Raw genomic sequence first — 19,328 nt, forward strand, 5'->3', positions numbered from 1 at the left:
CGGCTGAACCTCCTTAAAACCCTCCTTCATCTTATGTGGGTGCGGATCGTCGAACTCTCCTTTAACTACATTCATCCTTAATTTTATCGAAACTAGACTATGGCGACCAGATAGATATATTCCACAGGAGCACTGTCTAAAAGCTTCGTTTACCCATAAATAAGAATTCCCGAAATCTACGTTTTATGTCAATACACCTTTTCTTATTTTCCTGCTGTTATCTTGTATCATCACCGTGCTCTGCCAACATCCCATTGGCTGCACTTTGCCGGTTCTAATTTCCCTTAATCAGCTGTTATGCCTCTCACCCTGTTGTCATCTCTCTCAAACTGTTAACTACTCCATTATCCTGTCATCTCCCACATCCTGCTCCTAGCTCACTGAGCCGAATTGTATTTGCAGGGGTCGTTGCCTTCTAGGCTACTGTGATTGGCATCATCGATTTCTGGCCTCTTAGACATTATCATATCTACTTCTGAAACTGTGTCATGAATTTGCCTCCACTACTGTCCATCACTACTTTTTATTTTTATAAAAGTATGCTACAACTGTCAGCCTCAGAGTTCTCTTGAGTTGCCAGACCCTGCCGCGTGGAGGCCAGTGATCCGTCACCCACTCTTTCTACCATCTTTAGGGATTCTTTCAGGTCCATGTGTCCTGGAGTCCACCTGTGTCCCCTCAGACATTCTCCCTTTCTCACTTTTCCAAGGTACACCCTCTTTCTTTTACCTTCTGGATCATTTTTCCAGGTCTCCATCCGTGGGCCCCCGGACGTCAATCCTTCCACACTCCCCACTTCAGTGTGTTTGGTGCTTCTAGTTCCGTGTCTTCAGAAGTCCATCTGTGTCCCCTCAGATGAACTTCCTTCCACACTTCCCCAGGTTCTGCACTTTTTATTCCCAGGTCAGTGGTTCTCCACTTCCGTAAGGTTAGCAGTTTTTGGCCCCTTCCCAGTGAGCTTGCTGGATGAGAACTTGGTCTTGTCTAGTTGGTCTGGAGTTTACCTGGAGTATACCTGGAGAGAGTTCCGGGGGTCAACGCCCCCGCGGCCCGGTCTGTGACCAGGCCTCCTGGTGGATCAGAGCCTGATCAACCAGGCTGTTGCTGCTGGCTGCACGCAAACCAACGTACGAGCCACAGCCCGGCTGGTCAGGAACCGACTTTAGGTGCTTGTCCAGTGCCAGCTTGAAGACTGCCAGGGGTCTGTTGGTAATCCCCCTTATGTATGCTGGGAGGCAGTTGAACAGTCTCGGGCCCCTGACACTTATTGTATGGTCTCTTAACGTGCTAGTGACACCCCTGCATTTCATTGGGGGGATGTTGCATCGTCTGCCAAGTCTTTTGCTTTCGTAGTGAGTGATTTTCGTGTGCAAGTTCGGTACTAGTCCCTCTAGGATTTTCCAGGTGTATATAATCATGTATCTCTCCCGCCTGCATTCCAGGGAATACAGGTTTAGGAACCTCAAGCGCTCCCAGTAATTGAGGTGTTTTATCTCCGTTATGCGCGCCGTGAAGGTTCTCTGTACATTTTCTAGGTCAGCAATTTCACCTGCCTTGAAAGGTGCTGTTAGTGTGCAGCAATATTCCAGCCTAGATAGAACAAGTGACCTGAAGAGTGTCATCATGGGCTTGGCCTCCCTAGTTTTGAAGGTTCTCATTATCCATCCTGTCATTTTTCTAGCAGATGCGATTGATACAATGTTATGGTCCTTGAAGGTGAGATCCTCCGACATGATCACTCCCAGGTCTTTGACGTTGGTGTTTCGCTTTATTTTGCGGCCAGAATTTGTTTTGTACTCTGATGAAGATTTAATTTCCTCGTGTTTACCATGTCTACTGTAAAGACTGTCCAGATGGATGGAATTACAGGAGGGGGGGGGGGACAGAAATCTGCGTCCTGTAATCACACCTACCAAGACAGCCTCGAACAGTAGACCAGCTAGACAAGACCAAGCGCTCACCCAACTCGCCCACCAGGCTGAGGTTACTTATTGAAAATCTCAGACTTCTATTTGTTTCATAATGCTTTGAAGTTATTTTGTTTCCACTCATGTAGCTGTATAATTACATGTGTGAACATGTTATTGTGTACACGTGTGTGTGTGGGTTTGCTAATTTCTTCCTACCATGAAAGCTGCAACAATTTCTCTCTCTCTCTCTCTCTCTCTCTCGAGAGAGAGAGAGAGAGAGAGAGAGAGGGCCACATTTTCCTCTCGTACATCTAACCTCGAATTTCGAATCGCAATGCATGTCATTAGTTAAGGGGGAAAATTGCGTTCGCGCCTGAACTTCTTTATTATTCGTTCGATTTCTTTCATTTTTTGTACGTAAAGAAGCACCTTTCCATTGTAATGTGACCAAGTTTCAATAAGATAGCTCAAAAAACAACTGAGAAAAAAATTATTTACTAATAATCATACATATTGAACTGTATTTTCGTAATGGGACTTGGAGAAGCTGTTTTGGCATTATCTACGCATAAAACAATGCTAAACTGTATTTCTGATGATTATCCGAACTGTAATTTATCCTTTCTTCATTCTTAAAAAAAATAAAGTTTGTATGGTTTTGACATTCAGCCAAATATCTGACTTTTGCCCTCACAAACATCAAAAACATTAAGAGATCTCAAAATGCTAACCACCAGCTTGTAAAGCAATCTTTCCTTTATGTTCTCTGTGAATTTCTTTGCATTCCTGCTATTATTAACGAAAATACAGACATATATATGTGAATAATCTACTTCCGAGATAATCCGCGAAACAGCCGGACCACCGATTTTTTTTTTCGAGAAAATAACATTTTTCTCAGCATTACGAGTGTATATCATAGTTACCCATATCCGTTTTCTTTAATATAAGGACCCTGGAGGTGAAACAAGGAGAATGGAAGTCCATCCCTGACTATGGGAATCTTATATTCCTGAGGGAACGCTCTGGGAATATGCCATATATTATTCATTCTGGAGTATTTACCATATTTATTATTTATATTGTTTATTATGTCATATTAGATCAATTGTGATAGATAAATAAGCCGTAGAAGCTATAATAGCGTTATATTGAAGCATATTCCCCGGCCATCCCGAGACTGGAATTTTCCATGACGTCAGCAAGATGTTGCCAGGAGGTTCCTGATTGGCTGTAAGTCTACGTATAAGTCCCACCCACTGTATTACGATGCTAAATCGTCAATTATTATCTTAGAAAGAATAATACAATAAATACACGAAAAAAAAACGGAAAAAAAAAATGAAAATTGACGACAGGTGAGCAGACCTGCCGCGGGTGGTGACGTCACCCTAGGTGTTTTAAATGACCATAATTCCTTGTAGGAATGTCGTAGAAGAATGATTCTGTGATACTCCAATACTGAAACTATGTATAGTGCCAAAACAAAAGCATTCACATTGCTAAACTCACAAACTAGTATTTAGTCACTAGCCATAATACCAACTTAACTCATAATTTGTAATATTTTAAAATTAAGAATTAAACTAAGTCTGCCCGAAATGCCTAGCCATGCTAGGTGTTCTAGTGGTACACTGTAATTATTATTTTACTACATGTAAACCACACAATAACCAAATTCTGTAAACTCAGCATTGTAATCCTTATAGCAGTGGTTCCCAAACTGGGGGTAAATTACCCCCTGGGGGTAATTTAACCATTTTTGGGGGGTAATGTAGGGGTGACAGAAAAAAAGTTATGAATTCTGAAAATCAAGAAAACAATGCGGTACCCGGTATGAGGATTATTGTTAACTTTGTCTTAGTATATAAAGTTGTAAAGTAAACCTATTATAAGTAAGTAATAAAGTTAAACCAAATAACAATAAACATCAAAAACTAATATACAGTATTAGAAAAGAAGAAATATATAGCTAAGTGTGTGGAAACCCAAAAGTATTTTGACAAGTATGCTTCAGGACAAAAGTCACCCAGTAGCCCAGATCGACCTGTCCAGTACGCGTCACTCACTTCCTGAGGCTGCCTCTATTTCACACTGTCAGTTTATCTGTGAGCATCAGCCGAGGTAGACATAAGCTAGTATGTATGTGTACTGCCCTGTGCAGTATATAGTTAGTGTTTACCCACTGTTACTGTGAATTTGTAGCTATTATTAATTTTATATATAATGGATGTGTGGTTCTTACGTTTTCAATGGTTTTGCTAGGATTAGCAGAGTATGCGAGGCTGTATACGTTCATGTTTAGCCATATATATCAATAATAACATTTTGTGAAAGGGGTAACATGCTTTATGTGGCATGTTAAATTGGGTAACAAGCTGAAAAAGTTTGGGAACCACTGTTATAGAGAATAAACTTATGCTATGCTATTGTGTTGCCAGAGAGTTAAACTATTTTTCTATAAGATTAACTCAATTTGTGAATTTTTAGACAAAATTTTTTCGTTCGCGCTGAGCCCGCTCTAAGGGGAGAATTCCTTATTACTCAAATAAGGGATTAAAGTACACTACGAATGTATACATTCATTTTTAATTAGGTAAATGTTGCTCTGAATCTTTGGATCAAGAGCCACTGCTAAACAAGGCGAAAATTGCTAGGTTGGCGGGAAGCGGCAGCCAATTAAAGCCACGATTTAACCTATGACGTCACAGACTCGATGGCCAAGACCCAGTAGCCAATCAAGAGTTGTGACGTCACTGTTGAGGATGTATACATCATGGTTGATCAGCCAATGAAAGTGCTCAGAGGCTCCTACTTCACAGTCTCAGTCGTGCGCGGGAGAGATTAAGTGAGGGTGCTCGCTCCTCTGGTAAGCATTTTTCCTTTATATCGCATAAATTACTGGTTGTTTTCATTAACTAATGCTTTTACATGGTCATATGTGGCATGCAAAGAGTACGTAACCTTTATTCAGCACGTGTACACACCCTCATTTAGAGGCTATCTCCCCCAACCAGGTTGCTGAGAGTTGATGATGGGGCCCCATCGTTCAACTAGTAACCAGGTTCCAGCCAATAAGATGGTTTTGGCAATCGCAGAGGTTATGTGGGTACCACTCTCCTGTCTGCCCTTGTCATTCCCATTCTAGAGCTGGTTGAAGCACGGTCTGCTCTCTTGTGGCTTCTATTTCTGCCTTGCTTACCATGGAGTGCACTAATACTTATCACTGTACATAGTGTACATATTGCTGGTGAAGGATAATATAAGTCAAAACTTTTCTACTGTGTTTATTTTGCTCCCTTTACACCCAGGATAACAGGCCATTTGGACTCCTGGGTTGTAATATCATATAAACAGTATATATATATCTTTTAAAGTAATTGTGCAATTATTGATTTTTGTTCCAATAAATTTGTTGAAACAAAGTTCAGCAGCTAACTTTATATGGTCACTTATGTAACTTGTCATCAGTTGCTCTTTGCAGATGACACTGTGCTCTTGGGAGATTCTGAAGAGAAGTTGCAGAGATTGGTGGATGAATTTGGTAGGGTGTGCAAAAGAAGAAAATTAAAAGTGAATACAGGAAAGAGTAAGGTTATGAGGATAAAAATATTAGGTGATGAAAGATTGGATATCAGATTGGAGGGAGAGAGTATGGAGGAGGTGAATGTATTCAGATATTTGGGAGTGGACGTGTCAGCGGATGGGTCTATGAAGGATGAGGTGAATCATAGAATTGATGAGGGGAAAAGGGTGAGTGGTGCACTTAGGAGTCTGTGGAGACAAAGAACTTTGTCCTTGGAGGCAAAGAGGGGAATATATGAGAGTAAAGTTTTACCAACGCTCTTATATGGATGTGAAGCATGGGTGATGAATGTTGCAGCGAGGAGAAGGCTGGAGGCAGTCGAGATGTCATATCTGAGGGCAATGTGTGGTGTGAATATAATGCAGAGAATTCGTAGTTTGGAAGTTAGGAGGAGGTGCGGGATTACCAAAACTGTTGTCCAGAGGGCTGAGGAAGGGTTGTTGAGGTGGTTCGGACATGTAGAGAGAATGGAGCGAAACAGAATGACTTCAAGAGTGTATCAGTCTGTAGTGGAAGGAAGGCGGGGTAGGGGTCGGCCTAGGAAAGGTTGGAGGGAGGGGGTAAAGGAGGTTTTGTGTGCGAGGGGCTTGGACTTCCAGCAGGCGTACGTGAGCGTGTTTGATAGGAGTGAATGGAGACGAATGGTTTTTAATACTTGACGTGCTGTTGGAGTGTGAGCAAAGTAACATTTATGAAGGGGTTCAGGGAAACCGGCAGGCCGGACTTGAGTCCTGGAGATGGGAAGTACAGTGCCTGCACTCTGAAGGAGGGGTGTTAATGTTGCAGTTTAAAAACTGTAGTGTAAAGCACCCTTCTGGCAAGACAGTGATGGAGTGAATGATGGTGAAAGTTTTTCTTTTTCGGGCCACCCTGCCTTGGTGGGAATCGGCCAGTGTGATAATAATAAAATTATGTAACTTGCACTTGTCACCATTTATTATGTCACCACCACTTACAAGTGCTGGTTTATGATGGGTTGAAACATTAACAAGAGGCCGTTTAGTGCAAATTGTCACCACCACTTGTGAGTTGTAACTTGTCACTTTACCACATACAAGAGGAAAGTTTAACTTATGTCACTAGTAAGTGGTAAGTTGTCACTATCACTTAAGTGGGTTAGAGTAACGCCCCTGTAACACTTCTTATAGTGGCGCAGTAATGTGCGCCGATAAATTAGCGCCAATGTTTATAATACATGTTAGGACCATTAAGATATTAATCATATAAAATATTTCCTTATTCTAGGCTATTTCTACATTAATATATTTATTTTTATTAGGGGGAGATTGCTCCAAATCCTTGGATCAAGAGCCCATCACCTGCCAGGTGTATGCATGTCACCGCTCTGGCCACAGCCAATGAAAACAAGAGTTACTAAGTTGGCGGAAAACAGAAGCCAATTACAGCCTAGATTTAACCTATGAAGTCACGGGTTCGAGCGTCAAAACCCAGCAGCCAATCAGCAGTCGTGACGTCACTTGATGAGCCAATCAAAGCGCACATAGACTGCTACGTCACAGTGGTGGTGGTGCGGGAGCCCGGTAAACTTGCCTGAAGTCATGCACAGGAGATGACGTGAGGGCGCGCCTTCTGGTAAGATTTTTTTCCCATGTTTCTCCTAAATTACTTGTCATTTACATTGTTTTTTCATGGTAAGTACAGTGCCTGCACTCTGGAGGAGGGGTGTTAATGTTGCAGTTTAAAAACTAGTGTAAAGCACCCTTCTGGCAAAACAGTGATGGAGTGAATGATGGTGAAAGAATTCTTTCAATAATAACTCTACCATACACTTTACCAGGTATACTCAACAGACTTATCCCCCTATAATTTTTGCACTCTCTTTTGTCCCCTTTGCCTTTATACAAAGGAACTATGCATGCTCTCTGCCAATCCCTAGGTACCTTACCCTCTTCCATACATTTATTAAATAATTACACCAACCACTCCAAAACTATATCCCCACCTGCTTTTAACATTTCTGTCTTTATCCCATCAATCCCGGCTGCCTTACCCCTTTCATTTTACCTACTGCCTCACGAACTTCCCCCACACTCACAACTGGCTCTTCCTCACTCCTACAGGATGTTATTCCTCCTTGCCCTATACACGAAATCACAGCTTCCCTATCTTCATCAACATTTAACAATTCCTCAAAATATTCCCTCCATCTTCCCAATACCTCTAACTCTCCATTTAATAATTCTCCTCTCCTATTTTTAACTGACAAATTCATTTGTTCTCTAGGCTTCCTTAACTTGTTAATCTCACTCCAAAACTTTTTCTTATTTTCAACAAAATTTGTTGATAACATCTCACCCACTCTCTCATTTGCTCTCTTTTTACAATGCTTCACCACTCTCTTAACCTCTCTCTTTTTCTCCATATACTCTTCCCTCCTTGCATCACTTCTACTTTGTAAAAACTTCTTATATGCTAACTTTTTCTCCCTTACTACTCTCTTTACATCATCATTCCACCAATCACTCCTCTTCCCTCCTGCATCCACTTTCCTGTAACCACAAACTTCTGCTGAACACTCTAACACTACATTTTTAAACCTACCCCAAACCTCTTCGACCCCATTGCCTATGCTCTCATTAGCCCTTCTTCGCTTCTAATGACCAGAGCTTTGGTAAGATGGGGAAGGAAGAAGGATGGGTAAGGATGGAAATATTGGAAGAGGGTTGGAGGGGGGGGGAGAGGTAGGATATAAAAGGTAAGTGGCCCAACCACTTTGGTGTAATTTAAAAAGTGTATTTGAATTGATAAGATTATTTTTTAAGAGGTATAATACTAACCCATCAGAGTCACATAAATATAATAGGTATATAAGTACATGACTCTGAATTGGTTGTAATTATACAAGTTGCAATTGCTTTTTTTTTTTTCTTTTTTTTTTTCGCGATTGCACAACGGATATTCATACGACAGGAAAGGCAATATTTTCTGGCCAGTTTATGAGCTCGTGACAATAGCTTCTTAATGGTGGTGTCCAACAATAGTCAATAGCATAATTTTACATTAGAAAGTTATTTAAGATGTCTCCCTAATTGGGGGCGATGGTTTTTTCAGTATACATAGAAGGGTTCTGGTAGTATCCAATCTTCTTCGTCAGGTAAGTTGCTCAAAATCATGGGTCGAGGGTAATCATCTTTATGAATAAAACGACGAACCCTCTGTGGGAGAGTCATTAGCCCATCTATCCTCCAATAGCTGTTTATATCTTACCCTAACTGCCTCCTCTTTTAGTTTATAAGCCTTCACCTCTCTCTTCCTGATGCTTCTATTCTCATTGTATCCAATCTACCTTTTACTCTCAGTGTAGCTACAACTAGAAAGTGATCTGATATATCTGTGGCCCCTCTATAAACATGTACATCCTGAAGTCTACTCAACAGTCTTTTATCTACTAATACATAATCCAACAAACTACTGTCATTTCGCCCTACATCATATCTTGTATACTTATTTATCCTCTTTTTCTTAAAATATGCATTACCTATAACTAAACCCCTTTCTATACAAAGTTCAATCACACATATATATATATATATATATATATATATATATATATATATATATATATATATATATATATATACAAACACTGATCTCTGGCTGAAGGAGACTCGAACCTTAGGACAAGGTACGCAGTGCTTTACCAATCTACCCACACTGGACCAATACCTTGGCGTGTAGCATCCGCTACACGTTTGATCCAAGGCAGCCAGCTTTCAGGGAGAAGGCTTACAGCTTTTCATCTCATCCCCTGCATGCATCAGCCTTACTAGAGATTTGAACAATGCAAGGAATTCGCGAGAGCATGCGAAATATACACAAACACTGATCTCTGGCTGAAGGAGACTCGAACCTACGAACCTTAGGACAAGGTACGCAGTGCTTTACCAATCTACCCACACTGGACCAATACCTTGGCGTGTAGCATCCGCTACACGTTTGATCCAAGGCAGCCAGCTTTCAGGGAGAAGGCTTACAGCTTTTCATCTCATCCCCTACATGCATCAGCCTTACTAGAGATTTGAACAATGCAAGGAATTCGCGAGAGCATGCGAAATATGTATATTTCGCATGCTCTCGCGAATTCCTTGCATATATATATATATATATATATATATATATATATATATATATATATATATATATATATATATGTCGTGCCGAATATGTAAAACTGGTCAATTAGCAAGAACTCATTTAAAATTAAGTCCTTTCTAAAATTTTCTCTTGTACGTTTAAAGATATATATTTTTCATTAATGTTAATGCAAAAATTTTTAATTTTGCACCGAAAGAATCTTAGAAAACTTACCTAACCTTATTATAACAAGAACAATTTATTTTAGCTTAATCCAACTAAATATATTTTAGATTAGTTTACAATAATTTAATACTAAACAAACACAGTGAAATATATTTTTTTGGGTTAGGTTCAGAATGATTTTGGCGAAATTATTACATACACAAATTTTCACTTGTCCTATATGGCAAGATGAGCGTTGCTATTTAAGCCAAGATCGCAAGTTCTGCCTATTCGGCACGTGTATATATATATATATATATATATATATATATATATATATATATATATATATATATATATATATATACACACACACACACACACACACACACACACACACACACACACACACACACACACACACTTAGAATGCATTTTAGACCTTTGACTAGTGGTGAAAAGGTTACATACAGCAGCCTTAATGACCCACATATAGTCGATAGGCTTTAACCCCCATTAACCAATTAACCTAGGCTGGAAAAACTCACAGTTAACCCACAAGCTTAAGAGAAAACATGAACCGACGTTTCGATTCCATCCTGGACCATCACCTATTCAAATTAGCTGTGAATTGGAGTAGTAAGAAATTAACTACCCGGTCAGAATTATAAACAAGACCGGGTGAGTGTGTTGACTCCCAGTAGAGAGTTAACTTACATGGGAGGAAGGAGCTGTGGTCCTGGCGCAGAGCTCTCCATCCAAGGAATTTTATCTGCCCTACTCTTTGGATCAAAACTGACTACGTCCCATAGTGAGTCACGTGTTAATAATTGGAAAGTGAGAACATGTGAACAATTCAGGAAAGTGAACAGTAAAGAAATAATATTTAACTAAACAATTACGAAAGAACAATTACAAGTGAACATTAGGAAAAAATGAACAAATTAGTGAGGCGACAGAAGTGAAAATAAGTGTAACTAGTCCAAAGTTCTCAGAATAACATACAGTGCCACAGCTCCTCTCAGGAAGTGCAGAGAGGGTGGAGGCTTGATCCTCCGTTTATTAAACCCGTGAGATGCTTTCAGAGAGGGTGGAGGCTTCATCCTCCGTTTATTAAACCCGTGAGATGCTTTCAGAGAGGGTGGAGGCTTGATCCTCCGTTTATTAAACCCGTGAGATGCTTTCAGAGAGGGTGGAGGCTTCATCCTCCGTCTATTAAACCCGTGAGGTGCTTTCAGAGAGGATGGAGGCTTGATGCTCCGTCTATTAAACCCGTGAGGTGCTTTCAGAGAGGATGGAGGCTTGATCCTCCGTCTATTAAACCCGTGAGGTGCTTTCAGAGAGGATGGAGGCTTAATCCTCCGTCTATGAAACCCGTGAGATGCTTTCAGAGAGGGTGGAGGCTTGATCCTCCGTTTATTAAACCCGTGAGATGCTTTCAGAGAGGATGGAGGCTTGGTCCTCCGTCTATTAAACCCGTGAGGTGCTTTCAGAGAGGATGGAGGCTTGATCCTTTGTCTATTAAACCCGTGAGATGCTTTCAGAGAGGATGGAGGCTTTATCCTCCGTCTATTAAACCCGTGAGGTGCTTTCAGAGAGGATGGAGGCTTAATCCTTCGTCTATTAAACTCGTGAGATGCTTTTAGAGAGGGTGGAGGCTTGATCCTCCGTCTATTAAACCCGTGAGGTGCTTTCAGAGAGGGTGGAGGCTTGATCCTCCGTCTATTTAACCCGTGAGATGCTTTCAGAGAGGATGGAGGCTTGATCCTCCGTCTATTAAACCCGTGAGATGCTTTCAGAGAAGGTGGATGCTTGATCCTCAGTTTATTAAACCCGTGAGATGCTTTCAGAGAGGATGGAGGCTTGATCCTCCGTCTATTAAACCCGTGAGATGCTTTCAGAGAGGATGGAGGCTTAATCCTTCGTCTATTAAACCCGTGAGGTAAATTCAGAGAGGATGGAGGCTTGATCCTCCGTCTATTAAACCCGTGAGGTGCTTTCAGAGAGGATGGAGGCTTGATCCTTCGTCTATTAAACCCGTGAGGTACTTTCAGAGAGGATGGAGGCTTGATCCTCCGTCTGTTTAACCCGTGAGGTGCTTTCAGAGAGGGTGGAGGCTTGATCCTCCGTCTATTAAACCCGTGAGATGCTTTCAGAGAGGATGGAGGCTTGATCCTCCGTCTATGAAACCCGTGAGGTGCTTTCAGAGAGGATGGAGGCTTGAACCTCCGTCTATTAAACCCGTGAAGTGCTTTCAGAGAGGGTGGAGGCTTGATCCTCCGTCTATTAAACCCGTGAGGTGCTTTCAGAGAGGGTGGAGGCTTGATCCTCCGTTTATTAAACCCGTGAGATGCTTTCAGAGAGGATGGAGGCTTGATCCTCCGTCTATTATACCCGTGAGGTGCTTTCAGAGAGGATGGAGGCTTGATCCTCCGTCTATTAAACCCGTGAGATGCTTTCAGAGAGGATGGAGGCTTGATCCTCCATCTATTAAACCCGTGAGGTGCTTTCAGAGAGGATGGAGGCTTGATCCTCCGTCTATTAAACCCGTGAGATGCTTTCAGAGAGGGTGGAGGCTTGATCCTCCGTCTATTAAACCCGTGAGATGCTTTTAGAGAGGGTGGAGGCTTGATCCTCCGTCTATTAAACCCGTGAGATGCTTTCAGAGAGGGTGGAGGCTTGATCCTCCGTCTATTTAACCCGTGAGATGCTTTCAGAGAGGATGGAGGCTTGATCCTCCGTCTATTAAACCCGTGAGATGCTTTCAGAGAGGATGGAGGCTTGATCCTCCGTCTATTAAACCCGTGAGATGCTTTCAGAGAGGATGGAGGCTTGATCCTCCGTCTATTAAACCCGTGAGATGCTTTCAGAGAGGATGGAGGCTTGATCCTCCGTCTATTAAAAATTATACTTTTCTGTTTTTTTTTTTTTACAAACTAATAGCTATTTTTTCATTAGCAATCATATTAAAAAAAATTATTTTTGGACCAAAACATAGAAACCTCACCTCTCATAAATTAACGTATTTTTTGCCTAAATTCTGTTTATATATATATATATATATATATATAATATATATATATATATATATATATATATATATATATATATATATATATATATATATATATATATATATATATATATATATAATATATATATATATATATATATATATATATAATATATATATATATATAATATATATATATATATATATATATATATGTCGTGCCGAATATGTAAAACTGGTCAATTAGCAAAAACTCATTTAAAATTAAGTCCTTTCTAAAATTTTCTCTTATACGTTTAAAGATATATTTTTTCATTAATGTTGATGTAAAAATTTATAATTTTGCACCAAAAGAATCTTAGAAAACTTACCTAACCCTATTATAACAAGAACAATTTATTTTAGCCTAACCCAACTAAATATATTTTAGATTTGTTTACAGTAATTTAATACTAAACAAACACAGTGAAATATATTTTTTTCGTTAGGTTCAGTATGATTTTGGCTAAATTACTGCATACACAAATTTTCACTTGTCCTCTATGGCAAGATGATCGTTGCTATTTAAGCCAAGATGGCAAGTTCTGCCTATTCGGCACGACATATATATATATATATATATATATATATATATATATATATATATATATATATATATATATATATATATATATATATATATATATATATATATATGCCATCTCCAAGGTAGGGGTAACCCAGAAATGGATATACATTCATCATCCTTCATTCAGCCACTGTCTTGCCAGAAATATATTGACTTCACGATTCAGATTTCCCTCTGAATGCAACATCCACATTCCCTCCTTCAGAGTACAGTCACTGTCCTTCCTATCTCCACTACTCAATTCCAGCTAACCTGTTTCCCTAAATCCCTTGTGTTACCTTGATTAGTTCAACAGCACGTCCATTAAAAAATCACTTGCTTCCATTGACTCCTAACACACGCTATCAAGCCTGCAGGAAGCTCAGTCCCCTAAAACTCAAACCCTCCTTTACCATCCCTCCTTCCAGTCAATCACGGGACACCCCTGCCCCCCTTCCCTTCCAACCCAAAGTTCATTTGCTCTCCGAGATTTCTCACTTTACTGATCACTCTCCAAAGCTGTTTCCCTCCTCAATGTACGTACATAAAAGCAGTTTTAAAAGCTCTGACTCATAACACATTTTTCTAATTAACAGTCTTTACCAACACACACACAAAATATTAGTTTTCATATTCTAATAATCTCCATGTCTCCTCTAACATTCAATGTCCCTGAAAATTTCTATAACACATGTCAATTCACGAAACTCTTCGCCAGCTTCACTCCTTCCTCGACAAGAGTATGCAATGGAATATTCCAACGTTGGGTACCTCGTCGTAAACATACTCAAATATGTTCTTGCTTGACACTGTCGTCTACCAGGTTTTCCAGAAGCAACACCTGTAAAAAAAACAATAAAATTAGACATCTATATAAACTTCTAATCAGATTATGCTACATTTCTAGATTTTTTTAGGAGAGTTTAAAAAGACATGTGAGCAAACACTAGGATATATTAGAAAACGTTTTGGTCCTGGGATCTTGATCACTTCCAATGCTAACAGTGATCAAAAGTCCTAGGACCAAAACGTTTATCAATATGTCCTAGTGTTTGCTCACGTTTCTTTTGAAGCCGATTTGTCCCTATCGGTTATCAAGGTTTATACCATCTTTAGAAGGCGCACATATTTCATCCAACTTAATAACATTTACACAACTAATGAATACCCACGTTACTCATGTATCTATATGCTCTTGTGCTACCGTCCACAGGAGGGATGCGGGGTACACAATAAGCTAGCCGCTTCGGCAGCAAAATCTAATCTAACTCGTGCCACACTAAACACCGATAACGTGGCGGTTACGTTCCTCTCAATAGTCCTAAAAAAATGAGTCAAAAATGTTGGGGAAAATATTCAAACGTTCAGATTAAAACCCTGTGCCCCCAGATAAAAAAAAATCCAACATTTTTAAGTACAGCACACTAGTAGTATACATCTTTCCTTTATCTATATGGGAAACCCACTAGAGTTTAGCGCTGACCTTGCCTTTATATTACTAGTCATGTTGACTACTGTGCCATGAACTACCTGGACCCTTCACTTATTAACACAGTCCTACAGAATGAATCATTTAAAAGTGGAATGACAATTCATTAGGGCCAGACTCTCGAGTTATGTACATGGAGAGGCTCCAGACATCTATTGTACTTGAAAATAATTGCTAAGCCCGTATGATAGTTACGATAATTTATTTCTACACAATGTAACCAATTCTGTTATTCATATAGCATCCAGGAGCCTAAGATCGTGAGAATTATAACAATTTAAAGGTAATTATCTGTGCTCTATTGAGCACCGTCGGTGTCCGAGAGGACACCAGGCTTAATGTTTAATCTTGGAACTAAATGTTTATGTAGATTACTTGTTTCAGGTAATAGTTATATTTTGTGTAGCGCCGTGTGATGTGGGTGTAGTGATCGTACTTTAATATAGATACAATGTATATTTTGTTGCGCAAATGAAGGAATAATTTCTATATTATTATTATTATAATCAAAAAGAAGCGCTAAGCCACAAGGGTTATACAGCGCAATAATTTCTATAGTTTTTTTTAATTTCCTAGTGAAATGTTTAGCATTTAAGTCTAGAAATTTTATGTAAAATTACTGTGTATGTGTGTGCCATATATTTAATGTATAGCTTGAACTGTGCAGTGCTGTAGCATCCATCCAGGTTTAGTGCTTGTATCTTAACGTAATAATATTTGTCATCTAATTGGAATATTTTTATGGTTCTTGTTTTATCGTAAATAAATTAATTTGGCTGTGAAGTGTTTCAGCTTCAGTCTTGAAAAGTATTTGTGGAGAGTTATGAATATTATCCGTGTCATCGCCGTAGCAATACTCTGATGGCATTACCAGAGCATCTTAATTGGTACTGTAATGTTGTGATTGATGCGACCAAGATATTTTAAATCTTGCAATGATACGTTTCCGATTATGTATGAAAAAAAAAAACATGAGACTTCAATATATTCTTTCGATGTTCTGTGAAGATGATTTTCATCGTAATATTATATCGCTATTTTCACGGTACCGTGGAAATTATTCCTAAGGCACCCTGCTACAGCAGCTTCTGCTTAGTACTGTTCCCGTCTGTATTTTTACTCCATTTTTGTTTCAAAAGAAGAAATAAAAGACCAAATGATACCATAAATTTATTCATGCAATGTATTAGAAAAATACAGAACTATTATTTAGGCAGCGAGCGTGTGTTGCTACAGTAGCTGTAGTCATTCATGACAGCCACGTAGCCGACACTACAGCTGCACACTGGCAGTTTGTTTTCATTAGCCTGTGTTCCTTATCACTCATTGCTGAGCTTTATCATAACGATACAGCTCAACACTGGGTGTTAGGTAGTCAGAATAATGACTTTGCAAACACTTCTCACCATACCTGTCTGCACCTGGCCACGTCCAGACTACCCTGGACCCACCGCCTTCCTCACCCAGCTATGAAGTATCGACAACGCTCTTTCCAGACACCCTCCCCATATCAGTGCCCAACCTTGCATGTGGTTTTAAAGCTGCATAGTGAATTTGATCACCCCAACAGCTTGAAGGCACACGGAGGACTGAGCACTGATGGGGACAATGTTTGGAAGGGACGTTGCTGATATTTCCTGAGTAGCGAAGGCAGCGGGCCTAGGTACATGGGCATGACCAAGTCACTTTTTGATCCACTAGACGTGTGGATATCACCGAGGATCGCCGTGAGTGGTGGTGTTGCAGGTGGCTGGATGAGAGCCAATGGAGTCCCCGGACTCGACCATGTGTGCTACTTCTCTGGACCTGTCCAGAAACTTGGCACTACAGCTGCAGCTCTCCAGACCTGAAGCACAAAAGAACAGTAGTTTAGGCTATGCGGCTGCATCTCATAGCAGCGGGACATAGTCCTATGTGCTAAAATAATCTGTACGTTATCTTGTTCTCTTCAAATTATTAATATATTAGAATACAAGTAGTGTAATTTAGGCAATACTGAAAAATCTGATTATTAAATCGTTAGGTTAAAACTCATGACGGCGAAATTTTTTATTTTAAAAAATCTGCAATTGACTTTGTAGAATTGCGATTCTTACAAATGTGAAAAAAAAACTAAAGCATTCATTGATGTTGATAATTGCACGTTTATGGACATGAAAAACACATTGCAAAGGATAAGATATTTGTGCTATCATCTATTTTCGCGCTATTAGCGAGAAACTCTAATAGCGTTTTTCTACAGAATATATTTATTTTAACGAATATGTTATCCTAACATACCTCAACCCTGGAAAACACCTTCCCATTCCTTCATACTCTACCGAAGCGCTAGTTTTTTTGCACCCCATAGGCCTGGTCAAGGACTGGGCCGCGGGGGCGTTGACCCCTGGAACACCCTCCAGAGCAAGAGCATGTAGATACACACAGTCTTCGGAACTAGAACTGTATATATATCCGCTAAGGTTATTTTCACGGTACCGTGTTGCAACAAATTTAGGATATTTGCTTAATATGTCTAATATTTTCATTAACAAAATAACTTGACATATCACACAGGCTATTATATTTTCTTTAAATTCGTCAGTAAGTGGACAAACACTGTGTTCAGAAACTGATCATAAGGCTGACCATATGCTTTGTATTTAGCTTGGCTGTGTCTGCCAAACTGCCAGAAGTACGTGTAATTAAGTTTAAACCTGGCTGCTACAACATTAATCTGTTTTGATTGTAGGTTGTTCCGCAAATATATTTATTTACGTTTATGCTATCAAGGATATTAAATAAACTTAGGCTTCTTTCTATCTGTATTCCTACGACATTCGGATTCATCATATACCTCATTCTTAATATTATTCCTAATGCATGATACAGATATACCCAAGTTACATTCTACATTTGAGAAATAATGATTGTGATTATAGGAATACAGCTGGAAGCCTAAGTAGATTCATAACTCAGTATAACATGATAAGCATATTTACGATAAGCATATTTACGAAGCAACTTGCATTGTAAACAGTGACACATGGTGTAGCCAGACTTAGGCTTGGTTACAAGTACTTCTAATAATTTTGTACACAAACACATGATCAAACTAAACGCAAAGTATGTGGTCAGCCTTGTAATCAGTCTTTTAAACACTGTTTGACTGTCCACTTATTGAGGAATGTAGAGGTAGAATAATAACCTATGTGATATACCAAGATATCATATTAATGAAAATAAGATAATGGGCATCTTAAGCAAATATCAGCTAAAAAAAATCCACGCCCCCCCCCAGTGCTCGTTCGTACAGGGATTCACCACAGCAACATTTTTTTTTTTTACTCATCACCAATCTCTCTCTACCTTTTAAGTCTCCGAGAACGCTCTAAATATACTCTTTAATCATCCTCATCATCATTTAATCCTCCCTGTCTCCTGCTGGTACTTACAAGAAGAGTGATCCAGTGAAAGAGCGTTCCCCTCGTAACCGTAATTTCTTAGGCCATACAAGCCGAGGGGGTAGACATGTTTCTTCCTCTGCTGTATTTGTCCTGGTTCCATTCTTAGCCTCTCCGTTCTTGTTCTCTCCACGCTTGGCCTCCACCCGGATACCAAACCACCTCCATGTTTCTGGTTCTCCACGCTACAGGTGACGGAGGCGGCATCCAAGTACAAGAAGTCCACGTCTGAGGGAGAGACGAGGAAGGTTTAGTGGCCCTTTATGGAGGGTGGGAAGGGGAGGAAGAGAGGGGTGTAGGAGAGGATTAAGGAAGAGAGATGAGAGGAAGCCATGGAATGAAAATGCGAAGTGGCAGATAAAGCGGAGAGACCAGATACTGAAGGAAAGCACTTCAATATATTGCAATGTTTTTGTTACACTTAATTTGCAGGTCTGACCTAAATGCATATTTCTTAAAAAAAAAAAAGCTAGGAAAGCATGGAAGATAGCTCTTTAAAGCAATGTTTTTTGATTACCTCTTATTTGACTGTGTTCAAGTTTGATCCGTGGAAGGAAAGGGGTATCTCCAAAAGTCAGATCAAGAGCCCTTCGTTAGCATCAAGGCACACCCATCCGAATGAATTGCACATCTTTAATGCACATACAACCACAAGTCACCTGCAATACCGGTGTTCTTGATCCACGCCGGCTGCCCATTGGTCTCGGGCGGCTTGAGCACTTCCAGCTCCAGGATGTTGGCTTGTGTGTCTGCTAGAGTCAAAGCCTGGTTCTTGCTGTTCATGGTGTTGTCCTTAGCCTCAGGTAGTAGGTTGGTACACAGCAACCATCCAAGGAGGTACCAACGTCTTGTCAAATGAGTGTGAAAAAACAAACCTGTTAATTATTTTGCAGTGACAGGATTACTGATCTTTTCTGTCTTATATACACATAAATTAATAGATAACTCTCACAAACATCTACTTACATTCAGAATAAACACACATTTACCTTCCAAGGAGCTACTTAATAGCTCTTAAAC

At 39.9% G+C, this 19,328-nt stretch overlaps 2 long non-coding RNA genes across 2 annotated transcripts in view; one reads left to right on the plus strand and one right to left on the minus strand.

Annotated features, from left to right (window-relative positions):
- Positions 1-771: 771 nt before the first annotated feature.
- Positions 772-18,979, plus strand: LOC138853272 (uncharacterized). Its single transcript, XR_011392472.1, has 3 exons — positions 772-903; positions 6,776-7,089; positions 18,848-18,979. It is a non-coding gene; the product is annotated as an uncharacterized lncRNA (long non-coding RNA).
- Positions 16,157-19,328, minus strand: part of LOC128691008 (uncharacterized) — a 339,553-nt gene continuing 336,381 nt past the window's right edge. The window contains exons 3-5 of the long non-coding RNA XR_008407398.2: positions 18,826-19,155; positions 18,300-18,536; positions 16,157-16,711 (exon numbers count right to left, since the gene is read on the minus strand). This is a non-coding gene — a long non-coding RNA (uncharacterized lncRNA). The remainder of the gene's footprint in view (positions 16,712-18,299; positions 18,537-18,825; positions 19,156-19,328) is intronic.

The sequence above is a fragment of the Cherax quadricarinatus genome, chromosome 27 (assembly GCF_038502225.1).
Source record: "Cherax quadricarinatus isolate ZL_2023a chromosome 27, ASM3850222v1, whole genome shotgun sequence".
Classification (NCBI taxonomy): domain Eukaryota; kingdom Metazoa; phylum Arthropoda; class Malacostraca; order Decapoda; family Parastacidae; genus Cherax; species Cherax quadricarinatus.